This window comes from Triticum aestivum, chromosome 6A (assembly GCF_018294505.1).
Source record: "Triticum aestivum cultivar Chinese Spring chromosome 6A, IWGSC CS RefSeq v2.1, whole genome shotgun sequence".
Classification (NCBI taxonomy): Eukaryota; Viridiplantae; Streptophyta; class Magnoliopsida; order Poales; family Poaceae; genus Triticum; species Triticum aestivum.
This window is the reverse complement of record NC_057809.1, coordinates 140,610,598-140,624,220: the sequence shown is the minus strand read 5'-3', so window position 1 is coordinate 140,624,220 and position 13,623 is coordinate 140,610,598. Positions and strand designations below refer to the sequence as shown.

General features: G+C 47.1%; 1 long non-coding RNA gene across 3 annotated transcripts; it reads left to right on the top strand.

Annotated features, from left to right (window-relative positions):
* Positions 1 to 9,754: 9,754 nt before the first annotated feature.
* On the top strand, positions 9,755 to 13,323 carry LOC123132520 (uncharacterized). 3 transcript variants are annotated; one of them, XR_006464794.1, is made up of 6 exons: positions 9,758 to 10,205; positions 10,304 to 10,511; positions 11,025 to 11,153; positions 11,525 to 11,668; positions 12,215 to 12,299; positions 13,106 to 13,323. It is a non-coding gene; the product is annotated as an uncharacterized lncRNA (long non-coding RNA). The 3 variants fall into 3 exon arrangements; XR_006464795.1 differs by having other exon boundaries at positions 9,755 to 10,205; positions 10,333 to 10,511; positions 11,025 to 11,668; XR_006464793.1 differs by having other exon boundaries at positions 9,756 to 10,205; positions 11,025 to 11,668.
* The last annotated feature ends 300 nt before the right edge of the window (positions 13,324 to 13,623 follow it).

The window sequence follows — 13,623 nt, the reverse complement described above, 5'->3', positions numbered from 1 at the left end:
ACTAAGTTTAGTTAGCGTTAAACTAATACTAATCCTAGTTTAGTTAGTGGCCTGGGGCCCACACGTCAGTGACCCAGGGAGTCAAACTGGGCCCACCCGGTCAATGGTCAGCGGGGGTCAAACCCACCGGCGACTCGACGCCGGCGAGGCCCGAGACGGTGGCGCGGCTCGGAAAACGCCCAAAGGGCACGGGCGAGGCTGTTCTTGGGCTCGTTGGAGAGCTCTTGCATGCGCGCGTCTGGTGGTGGTGGAGGCCGGGCCTATGGTGGCCGGAGCCAACGACGGCGAGCAAGTCCACGGCGGCCGGAGTTCGGTCAAGCTCGGGGTCGACGTTGCGGTGCACGGGAGGGCTAGCTGATGGTGGTGTTGGGTTTCTGGGAGCATGCTAAACACGTAGCAGTGCTCGGACGCGAAGGTTGCTAGCCTATTCGCCGGCGACGACAAGCGCGTCGGCGGTGAGCTCTCGGGTCCGGTGGCTAGCACGCCTATAGCACACAAAGGAACATGGGAGGGGGGGGGGAGATGGCGGGGCTCACGGCGATCACGAAGAGGGGATCAACTTGCTCGGGGACGGCTTGGCGACGTCGAATCAACATCGGCGGTGACCGGCTCCCGAGGTTGAAGACGGTGGCGATGATGACTCTACCGAGCGTTTGGCATCACGTGAGTCTACAGAGAGGCGTAGGCGTCTGTGGCGGAGCTCCTGGGCATGTCGGAGAGGCGAGGGGGAGGCGGTGGCCACGGTGGTGCACGTCGGCGGTGGCGGGCGCGTTCGGGTGGTGCGAGGGGGAGAGAGCTAGAGGAGAGGGAAAGAGCTCCAGAGTGAGGGAGAGGCAGAGGGGGTCGAGGCCGTTCCCGTGGCGCGGAGACAGGGTGAGGGGGGAAGCAGGAGGTGGAGCTCGGGCACGCGCGCGTCGACACGCCTCTGCCTACTAGCAGGAGGTTGAAGACAGTAGGAGGGAGGAGGAGGTGGGCTGGGCCGGCGGAAACTGGGCCAGACTACAGGGAGGCCAGGTGAGGTTACTCTCTCTCTCTCTCTCTCTCTCTCTTTCGAATTTAGTTTCTATTTTCTATTTTTTCTGCAATTGTTTGACTTAATTAAAATGCTAAGACATTTCCAAAAATCATGAAACTAATCATGGCTATTGTTTATAATATATCCAACAGTAAACATTTTAGTTTAAGATTATTTGAGCATTTAAAATATTTTATAGCTTTTAAATGCCCAAATGCAAATAGAGTATGATTTAATTCAGAGCCCAAATATGTCATGGAAAAATGTGCATCACCTCTGGTTACTGTTTACAGCATTTTCATAAATGATGAACTTTTTTGAAAGCCATTTGGATTTACTGAAAATATTTTAGTTGAACCTAGTGACTTCCTTTGATGCTAGGGGTTTAGGCAATCCCCATTTCAAGTTTCTTTGGAATTTAAACATGATGGCATGATGAACAAGCAAAGTCAAGCAAGGGCTGAACTGGGGCTGTGACAGCTCACCCCCACTAAACAAGAATCTCGTCCCGAGATTCAAGCGTAGGGTAAGGTGAAGGGGGAACACAAGCTAACATAATCTTCACGATCCAGGTTGCACCTCATAAGGTTGTTGATTCGTTGCATACGTTGATCTTGACATCCTCGCTTTTGAGATCTTCATCCACGCGATGACAACGGAAAGAAACCCTACTAGGATTGGTCTTCTCGAAGATCGAGCTATACAATATCACTCGCGGAATGAGATGTTGAAACATCTCGAGTTGAGACACAAAACACATCGAGAGGGATGGAAGAACAATGACAGGGTTTGATTTGGTGGGCAACAATTCCACGCTTAGAAAGATGGTGGATGGTGTCAAGGTGGGGAGGAAATAATTGCCATGATCCCGTAACGGGGCACCTTGGGAAAGGTGACTCGTTGGACTGTTCCCTTAAGTGGCAAAAAGAATTACTTTTGATCCATAGATCATTGAAACTCTTCATACCAGCTTAAGGCAAATTACAATTGATTGTTTGAAAGAGCTCGAAGAAATTGCATACTCGGACTAGGATGGATGATGTGGACTACCTTGTTGAAGACAACGCAATGGATGACTTTTGCTTATCACCGGAAACGGATGGGACCCATGACAGGACCACTCTTGAAGATGATCCTGGATAGCAACTACCGAGAAGGCATCCCATGGGGAATTGGCACAATGGCGGTGCAAACTGGGAACAAAATGCAACTGTTGGGAAAGTTCCAACCATCGTATCTGCCTGAGATTCAGATCTGGTTGGTGTCAGGATATTCCAGACTCAGCATGTCCGAAAGAAAGTTTGCAACACAAATCGACGAGATGACGTTGCGAGATTCTCGGGATATGAACTATGATAGCAGGCTCCAAAACATGAGCCGGTTCTGCTACATACATGTGAGCAGGTTGTCCAAGACAAGAATGACCACGTAGTAGTCTTATAATAAAAACACTATCGAGTTCTGGTTGGGAACCATCATTGGGATAACGAAGTCTTGTGCATATCCGTCCGGGCCCTTCAGGGTTAGCGCATGAACTTCTTTTCTTTGAACAAATCAATCAGTGGCTTGGTGTGCTAGGAAATACCGATGGAATGGAGGTAGCTAATCTCTCAAGCCATAGTATACTTCGCACGTGCATGACTGACTTGGGATGATTCCCGAGGAAGCAAAAACTAACTTTCTCGAATTCACGACGGCAACTTGCACCTAATGCACGTGAACTTGGAGAAAGCCACTTCTTGCACCAAACATATACCTCATGAACGCAACATGAAGGCAATGGTTACAAAGTTCCCAATACTAGCTTAATGTTCAACATGAATCATGGGGGAGACAAAATGTTGCTGATGGGCTCAACAGCAACTCATCGGAGTTTCCATATCACTGGACTTCCACCATCATGTGAACACGGTGATAGCATTGGTCAGACCAAAAGATGTAATGGTGTTTGCTCGAGGGATCAACCACGAGTAAGACAACATTACGAACATCGTTGGTTCTGATTTGACTTGACGATAGCCCATACTCAAGTCAAAGTTTTAACAAGACAATAAATCCAACAACTGATCACGAGGACCAATTGGTGAAGATATCATCTTTCTTCAACACACGCACACACAAAAAAGATATCCCTTAACATGAACTAGGTCAGACAAGCTTTTATCTTCCAACTATCCAAGTTGTTGTTTAGCTTAACCAACTAGCTCAGGGGTATCCAACACCGATTCTTGGAGAAAAGGCGTGGCTACAAGAAACCAACTTGATCACGAACTCAACATAGCGGTCAGGTGACAACCTGGTAACACTTCCGAGAAGATATTCGGAAAATCACGAACCACCGATATGCCACTAAGCTCGAGAACAATCTTGCTTTTCAGGGCAAGGCGATATGATCAAATAAGCAAGGATAGACACAGTCCCAACTCTTGATCGAAGAGTGCACCAGGAAAATGGACTAGGTAGCACGATCAATCTTAGAATGATGACTCAATAACCAACACGCTAAGAATGAGAATATTGTCCATTAACTACCAAGCAACACAGTTGCTAGGAGTATTGATTTCACACATCACGATTCACTTGTCGGCATTCCGGTTGCGACAACACGGGACCGAGGAATGAAAAAATGATGGCAAGAAGTATCACTGCGTCTAGAATTCATGAGAGATGGTGCAATTCTCATGACAATCCTGACATAAAAGGGGTAATACTCCAGGGTAGAACAGAGCAAAAACTGGGTTGGCATTTGATCTGCAGAACACAACTACTTTGACCCAATCCTGGATATGGATGAGGTACTGGAGTTTGTTTCTCCTAGTCATCCTGAAATAGAATGGCTTAACGGACCACAAGAATAATAGGCATCGTTGGATGAATGCACGCATACCCTTGACTATCAATTGATATCTGAAGGTCAGGAAACAACTAAAGAGGGACAACTCAAAGGAACATATAACTTTCTGAGTTGTGGATGCATATATGAACTTGTCGAACGAGTTCAACATATTTCTTCGGATAACCCATGCAGAGAGGTAGGATTGGCAGAGTCACAAGTATAATGGAGAACTCATCAAGAGCACTCTAGTTGTGATCTTTTGGTTCAAAGAACTTCCGCCAAGGATGGTTCAGGGTATCTGGAAGAATGATATACCATGGACCTCGAGGACTATCACAAGGGTTACTAATTATCCTAAAGGAACTAGCAAGCACTATCAACATGAATTAAGTAAGGTGAATCTCGGGTTCAAGAACCCAGGAATAGAATACCTACTAACTAATAACATCACGGGATGCTTTCGAGAATGATGGCCAGAATCATCACACCGGGAACACAAAACATGGCTAGATTACTAGGTGACTCCCTAAACACCTAGGGTCATAATAATAGCTCCAACATATATGTCGAGGAGTAGAGTACCTCAACAGACCATTAGTGTGCTTAATCTGGCCCAAAAGGACATCGGAAACGAGAAGAAGGGATTTGCAAATGCATCAGACTAGTTAGAGACCTGGGATGACTCGGACAACATAATGGCTGTAAATGCTCAAAGATTTGAGACATCCTGCAAAATGGTGGCATAACCACTCAACAACACAATATCAAGGTTCCGAGATCAACTGTCAACATACGGAAGTAGTAGGAACGGAACTGAGGCTTGAAACTATCAATTCTATAAGTCTATGGATTAGTAACACGTCATCCTGATAGATAGATGAGAAGGCCTAGTTCTTAATCCCCATAGAAAAGAAGAGGTTGACTCAGATCAGAAGGGCATAGGGTAAAGGAGTAAAAAGAGCCTTATGTCCCCTTCCACAATCAATTCCCTTACATAACTAAAGCATTTCTAGACTTGACTTCGACCAGTTTGGCTTGGTAATCCTACAGGTAGTCAGGCTCTGATACCAAAGCTGTCAGGACCCGGATTCCAGGTCACATCGATCTAGCCGGTAACACTTCATATCACTTTGCGGCCTCACGCACGGTATTCCCACGGGTGTCGCCTTATCATGGCCCCGGACCGTTTACGCCTTTTGGCTCACGTATATGATAGTATCGCTAGCATCCATATGACAGGGAACCCGGGCCGACATGGCTAGTCGTGAACCCAAAGCGGCACCAACCTATGGGGACAGGCATACATGAGTCACATCGAGCATGTCGGTCAGCAGCGTGTGAATCCGGGCTATAGCACTGGGCTAACAGGACTCCGGGAACCCGGGCTGTAGCAGGCTAGGCAGGATTTCGGATGTCACCGCATGACATTTCCCCGAGGGGGCAGACACATGAACCAAGTGAAACACATGCCGGCCAGTCAAGTGTCCTGAGTAGTAGTGCTGGGCTAGCAGGGCTCCGGTGAACCAGGCTGTAGCGGACTACTATGGCTCATGGAAGCACTAGACTACATTTCCCCATAAGAGAGGCTGCCAAGGATAAATAACTAGATTGTCGAATCCCACACATACCAAGCATTTCAATCATACACACAATATGCTCGATATGTGTAAATACAACATGGCATCACAACATAACTCTACGACTCAAATATTTATTCATTTGGCTCCGAGGAGCGAGATATTACAAACATGGGTCTTATGACCCAACAATCATAGCATACAAATCAAAGCACATGCGGAAGCTTAACATGTCTGAGTACAGACATCTACAAATGAAAAAGGCTGAGAAGCCTGACTATCTACCAGATCCTGCCGAGGGCACAAGATCGTAGCTGAGGTATCAAGCTAAACGTCGAAGTCCACATGGAACTACTAGCGAGACTGAAGTCTCTCTGCAAAACATAAATTAAGCAAACGTGAGTACAAAAGTACTCAACAAGACTTACATCAGAACTAGCTACATATGCATCGGTATCAACAGGGGGGTGGTGGAGTTTAACTGCAGCAAGCCAGCTTTGACTCGGTGGCTATCTTAAACTACGACTGCAAGTAACTCTTTTGAGGTGGCGCACAGGAGTCCACATATTCACCATATCAATACACCACTATGGATCCGCTCCGGTCTCCCTACGAGAACGCCATCCATAGCACTCACGCTTATCTTGCGCATTTCAGAGTATCCACTTTCACTTGTCTATGAACTGTTATAGGCAACCCAGAAGTCCTTTTCCGCAGACGCGGCTATTCGAATAGTTTTTATACCCTGCAGGGGTGTACTTCGTCACACATGTTTCCACCACTTAGCGTCTGCACACGACATGTGCTCGGCAGACTTCAAGCGAAAGCCGACGTGGGTGTAGACCACGACCTGACTAACCGCACAAGTCTCTAGTCCAGGTTTATCGCCTATTCGGGTTCCATCCGCGAGGAGATCCGGCCGGAGTTTCGCTCACAGCCCCAAACGATGTGTGCAGGGTTCCCGAGACACCAAATGGGCGCTCGGTACACCGTGCCACGGTGTATCTACCGCATCATAGCCCACCCCTAGGGTCAGTGCTACGCACGGCCGCCAACACATATCCTATAAACACCAGAAACTAGTTGCAACTCCTGGATAGAGGACGAGAGGGGTCAGTAAGTCGAGCGGGTCATATTTCAGGGCCCAATGTGTGGTAGTAGATGTTTCATGGATCACAAACACAGAACTCAGTTCCTGAGAACGGTTTCAATGAGACAACCCACCATGTACTCCTACAGGCCTCTCACCGCTACCTTTACAAAATCGTGTTCACACACTTAGCTCACACACAGTAGGACATGTTCACAACTTTCCAATTCATCCCCGATGAATCAGACCTGACACAACTCTAAGCAATAGCAGGCATGACAAGCAAACATGAATGAGTAGGCACATCAGGGCTCAAACAACTCCTACTCATGCTAGTGGGTTTCATCTATTTACTGTGGCAATGACATGTCATGCAAAGGAAAGGGGTTCAACTACCGCAGCATGTAACAGTTGAATCGTTGTTGTCCTAATGCAGTAAAAGAGAGCAGGAGCGAGAGAGTGAGTTTGTATCGGAATGAACAAGGGGGTTTTGCTTGCCTGGCACTTCTGAACATAGTATAGTTCTTCATCGGTGTAATCGAATTCATCGCTGGATCAACGTCTACTGAGGGGGGACAAACACCAGCAACTGAGAAAGAACACAATCAACACATGACGATATGCAACAATATGATGCATGCTATGACATGGCAATATGAATGTGTTTTGGGCTAATGCAAGCTAGAACATATTGAAATGAGTCCATTTGAACCAAAGATTCAAATGCAAACCCATTTTATGAAGTCATATTAGTGCATTAACTTGTTTCACCTAAACAGCAAGGTTAAAGTGTTCTAACATGCATGAAACTAGTACAGATGGAAAGATTGGATTTTTCCGATCATTTTTCATATATAATTTATCTTATTTGGAGTTATAGATAATTTTCTATGATTTTTAGAAGTTTTGGGCATTTTCTGGAATTTCCTGAATAAACTTAAATCCAGAATATGAGTTATTGCGTCAGCACTGCGTCACTGTGACGTCAACGGTCAACTGAGACGGTCCAGGTCAACCCTGACCTGTGGGTCCCCTCTGTCAGTGTCAATTAAACTAATAAGTTTAGTTAGCGTTAAACTAATACTAATCCTAGTTTAGTTAGTGGCCTGGGGCCCACACGTCAGTGACCCAGGGGGTCAAACTGGGCCCACCCGGTCAATGGTCAGCGGGGGTCAAACCCACCAGCGACTCGACGCCGGCGAGGCCCGAGACGGTGGCGCGGCTTGGAAAACGCCCATAGGGCACGGGCGAGGCTGTTCTTGGGCTCGTTGGAGAGCTCTTGCAGGCGCGCGTTTAGTGGTGGTGGAGGCCGGGCCTATGGTGGCCGGAGCCAACGACGGCGAGCAAGTCCGCGGTGGCCGGAGTTCGGTCAAGCTCCGGGGTCGACGTTGCGGTGCACGGGAGGGCTAGCTGATGGTGGTGTTGGGTTTCTAGGTGCATGCTAAACACGTAGCAGTGCTCGGACGTGAAGGTTGCTAGCCTATTCGCCGGCGACGACGAGCGCGGCGGCGGTGAGCTCTCGGGTCCGGTGGCTAGCACGCCTATAGCATGCAAATGAACATGGGAGAGGGGGGAAGATGGCGGGGCTCACGGCGATCGCAAAGAGGGGCTCAGCTTGCTCGGGGACGGCTTGGCAACGACGAATCGATGTCGGCGGTGACCGGCTCCCGAGGTTGAAGGCGGTGGCGATGATGACGCTACGGAGCGTTTGGCGTCGCGTGAGTCGACAGAGAGGTGTAGGCGTCAGTGGCGGAGCTCCTGGGCATGTCGGAGAGGCGAGGGGCAGGCGGTGGCCACGGTGGTGCACGTCGGCGGGCGTGTTCGGGTGGTGCGAGGGGGAGAGAGCTAGAGGAGAGGGAGAGAGCTCTAGAGTGAGGGAGAGGCAGAGGGGGTCGAGGTCGTTCCCGTGGCGCGGAGACAGGGCGAGGGGGAAGCAGGAGGTGGAAGCAGGAGGTGGAGCTCGGGCGCGCGCGCGCGTCGACACGCCTCTGCTTACTGGCAGGAGGTTGAAGACAGTAGGAGGGAGGTGGAGGTGGGCTGGGCCGGCGGAAACTGGGCCAAACTACAGGGAGGCCAGGTGAGGTTACTCTCTCTCTCTTTCGAATTTAGTTTCTGTTTTCTATTTTTTTTGCAATTGTTTGACTTAATTAAAATGCTAAGACATTTCCAAAAATCATGAAACTAATCATGGTTACTGTTTATAATATATCCAACAAGTAAACATTTTAGTTTATGATTATTTGAGCATTTAAAATATTTTATAGCTTTTAAATGCCCAAATGCAAATAGAGTATGATTTAATTCAGAGCCCAAATATGTCATGGAAAAATGTGCATCACCTCTAGTTACTGTTTACAGCATTTTCCATAAATGATGAACATTTTTGAAAGCCATTTGGATTTACTGAAAATATTTTAGTTGAACCTAGTGACTTCCTTTGATGCTAGGGGTTTAGGCAATCCCCATTTCAAGTTTCTTTGGAATTTAAACATGATGGCATGATGAACAAGCAAAGTCAAGCAAGGGCTGAACTGAGGCTGTGACATAGGCATCTCCCCCGAAATTTTGGATCAAAACCTAGATCCCTCTCCCCTCCGCCGCGGCCGGATGAAAATCCCGCCGCCGCCGCTGCCACGTGTCGCCCCACCATTCGCCCGGCCGCCTCCCCCGCCGCCGGCCCGCGGAGCCCACGGCTGCTCCTCCCGCGCCACCATTTGGGCCTGCGCCCCGCCGCCGTCTTCCTCCTTGCGCGCGCCTCCTCCTCGCCGTCCGGCGCCCGCCGCGCCGCCGTAGAAGCCATCGCCGGCCATCGCCGCCTCGACCTCGCCACCTCCTCGCCCGGTCGCCGCCGCCCCGACCTCGCCGCCTCCTCGACCGCGGCCGCGCCCGCCGTCGTCTTTCCGAGGTCCCGTCGGATCCGGTCCGGACACTACACCACGCACCAGATTTCCCTACTGATGTGTGTTGGGAAAAGTCAATTTTACCAAGAGACTATTGGTCGGGAAAACTTCTATCCAACTGTTGGTCGGTAATATTGATGTGTCGTGTCCAACTGTCGGTCGGCAATACTGCAATATTTCACGTTGGACTATTGGTCGGGAAAGCTCGTATCTCCATCAGACTGTTGGTCGGCGATTAATGCCGACCGACTGTTCATTACCAATTGGGCCGGCCCGTCTTTGCGCGCGCACGGGCCAAAAACTTAGCGCCAAGCTTCCTTCCTAGTTTTTTCATTCTGCCTTCAATAGGTGCCACGACCAAATCCAAATCCCCCAAACCTAAATCCTCTCACGCACTCCCTCCGCCGCCGCCCGCTAGCTAGCAGCCCGCACGCCGCCAACCACCCGCCGTCTCCAGCACGCCGTCACCTGTCTCCTTTATCCTCCTGCACCCCCACTGCTTAGGCCCCGAACACTTCTAACCCTAGCTCGTGCGCTGGAGTTCGGGGAGAGGCCAAGGCGCGGTGGTGGACGCCGCCATCCCTCTCAGATCCGGGGCTAAGAGAGGGAGGGAGGGAGGGAGAGGTGGGTCACCTGCGAGAAAGAGCACTCGCACCCTCGCTCGTCAGCCGTCACCCAGGAGCCGCCACCACCGCCGCCACGCCAGGGGCTTCCTCCGATCTGCGCTCACTGGTTTGTTTGAAGAAGGATCTAGCCGTTGACTGTTGGTGCTTCCCCTCCCCGGGCGGTGAGTGTTCATTTCACTCTCCTCTCCCTCTCCACCCATCCCCAATCGGTGCTGTCGTTAGTTGATTTATTTGCTTTTCCCTTTTCCTTTGAGATCAGCCATGACTTGGGATAGTACTTCTATCCAGCAAGCAACGTTTTGGATGTGAGCTCCAGCTCAAGCAGAGCATCAAAAACAGGGGCTCTATCTGCTAATGGGGCAGCCGACAATGCAGTCTAAGAGCTACATCTCATGTGATTTCTGGATATGAGAACTTGAGAAGAACAAGCTTGATGCTATTATTGAAAAAAATAATCTATGCTACAGGTATTCCTTTCAGTAGTGTTGCAGGAAACCTTAATTAGCTACTGTTTTTTATGAACTGGTTGTGATTGATTTGTGAACTTTAGAGCTTGTGAGTTGTAATTTGTGATGTTTGAACCCTTGCCAGACTATCAAATTATGCTATGCGTGCCTGAAGGTCAATACATGGGTATTCATCATATGAAAATTCATTACTTTATATATATAGAAAAACGTATCCACATATTTGTGCTTTGAGACGAGGGACAACCCTGAGAATTAGCTTCAGGTTCCACAAAAATTCCAAATAATCATACTAATGTTTCAGACTTTTATTTAAGCATTGTAAAATTCTGGCAAACATAGGACTATACTAAACTTAGTTCAGTTTTACTGGAATGAAGATAAAGTACATATCTAGCAGTTTGTATTTATACAGTCACACTTCTATAGATTTTACAGTTCTATTTTCTCTTTAAATTTGCTTCAGTAGTTCTGTAACTTCAAGAATAGTTCATACATCCCATATTTTCCCAGGATTCTTCTTTGCATCCCATACACTTAGACGGAGTGGGAGGCTGCCGCAGCGGTGCTGGACTCGGAGCCCAAGCCATCCGCCGCCGCCAACAAGTTGCACCTCTTCGCGGAAATCACCACAACTGTGATGTCTGTATAGAAAATCAGTATTTTCTTGGTTCATATCCTATTTGAAACTTGGAATGTTGATTGTTGGGCACAACTTGACTTTCACAGTAGCCTGCATATTCTTCTGCTCACAAATAGAGCAAAACATGCACCATAGAATGCTGGGAGAACATAGATTTATTTTGCTCTTCGTACTTTTATTAGATAAGCCACATTTAAAGGAGAATATGGATTTATGTTGCTCTTCCTACTATTATTAGATAGGCCACATTCTTTTTGTTTCATTCATGCCTTTGTTGCTAACAGTATGGTTGTGTAAATTCAACATTGATGTTTAATGTTATTACATGATTTACACAAAACTGGTATTCATATTACATGAGATGTTGCAGGTGCTGACAGTCGGATGCCTTCAGAATTGGCTCTTAAAACTTTCAACCAAGATTAGAGCTAGCATACAGTTTGCAGTTTATAGTCGTACTCATACTCAATGAGTCCCTACCTCGGCTTCTGGGCAAGATATTCTTTAATTTTAGGTAAGCTCTAATTTCTAAAGCATTATTGCAGCTTTTAGTAACTCTGAATCTCAGATTTATTGAGATATCGAAATTCCAGTTTGAGATTCATCGAGATAAGGAGATCTTATTCGACCATGTAATTTAAATCTTATTCCAATGAGTATTATTGATTGTCGTTTTTACCAATATTACTCAACTTATGGTCACTTCCCTTTGTTTAGTTCAGCGCCATTCTTTTCTCTTAATCGTTTTGGTAAAAAGAAATCTATCACTATAAAATGTATTATGTAATCCTTTTTTGCTCAGCGGCAGTAAATTTCATAGAGGTGATGTAATATACTAATATATAATGTCATTACTACTGTAGAAGTTGCAGAAGTGTAATGCTGACTCTACTCGAATGATGATTATCCCTACATGCATAACATATTATAAAGAGATCTTCCTACGTGCCCCTTTTGTATGGATGCATGCTGACGTGTGCACATCATTTGTAGCTTGTTTTGGTGCATCTTTTATCCTGCTTCAGCTGGTTAGCCTGAATCCTCTTTTCTCCTGTTTCAGTTGATTAGCAACCACTATTGTTCAGGAATTTTGAGTAGCGCGCATCTTGGTCTGGCGAGCCGGTGACCGGACATCATTTGTCAAGGTTTGTGCACATTGAAAACTCATGCTGCGGATAGGAATGATGTTCATCACAAACTGATGTAGCTTCTTAATATGCGTACTATATTAGATTGATCCTTTTGAATTAAGTTGCTGTAAAATTATTTATTGAACCCAAGCTCTTCTCAGCCTCTTTTCTCTTTTTTCACTGTAACTTATATATACGTAGGGAGCTGACCTTCATGCACCACTCAGGCGCCACATCCGGCCACTAACATCACGTCTAGGCACTAACTCACTCCCACTCACACAACTAATTCCATGCACTTAATCCCTACATGCATGCATGTCCACTTGCGCATCTCCACTCAACGGCCACACACCTGGTCAGCGGCCATGTAGCTGAGAAACAAACTAACTTGCCTATTCTCCTCTAGCTATTCCAGTCCTCAAGCGCCTTGCCGCTTCACACGGCGTGCTGCATCACACAGCACCACGGCTTAACGCCGCCATCGGCATCTCACCATGCTCGCCGCGTCGCACTGCAGCCCGGTATCTCGCCTCCTCCGTGCACTCGATTTAACCTTCGGCGACTAGATACTCCTAGACCATCTATGTTACATGCATAACGAAAGCAAACTAAGTATGCGGATACAAAATATAAAGATTAGTGCGAACAATCTCAACCGAGGATCAACATTAGTGTTAACACATGATTAATTATTGAATTCTCTGTATTTATTACTATTTATATTTTTTAGAATGTGATGATCCAGTATGTTGGCATTTTTGTACTGTAGTATAGTTTCTATTAGTGCATTATAACTGAGAATTGATTAACTTTTGTAGGAAGCAAAAAGGACTACACTCACAAGGAACCATGAAGCCAACGAACCACGTCAACTAGATGTTTTAGCTTTCATTTTGTACAACTGATGTCTCATACTTGCACCTTTTGACTATCCTTTTGTAAACCTGATGTATGGTTCCTCGGTGGTTTTGTTTAGAACAGATTGAAGTGTATGTATGTGCCAATTAGTTAATGGAATAAAAAATGTTTGGTGCTCCCGATTTGAGCGTGACGTATGGTGTTTGGGTGATTATGCTTAGAACACATGAACTATATGTATGTGACAATCAATACCATATGTTAATTAAAGTTGTGGTTGGCTAAACAAAATGTTGACCGAACTCTTGTTTAGCAAAAGAAAACCCCATCTGATTGTTGGTCGGCAAAACAAACGCCGTCTGATAATCGGTTGGGAAAGCCTAATGCTAGGCCCAACTCTGGACATCTTCTTCCCCCTCCGGCGATGAACCTCGATCCGCGTGCCCGATCCAGATCTGGACGAAACCCTAGCCGGGTT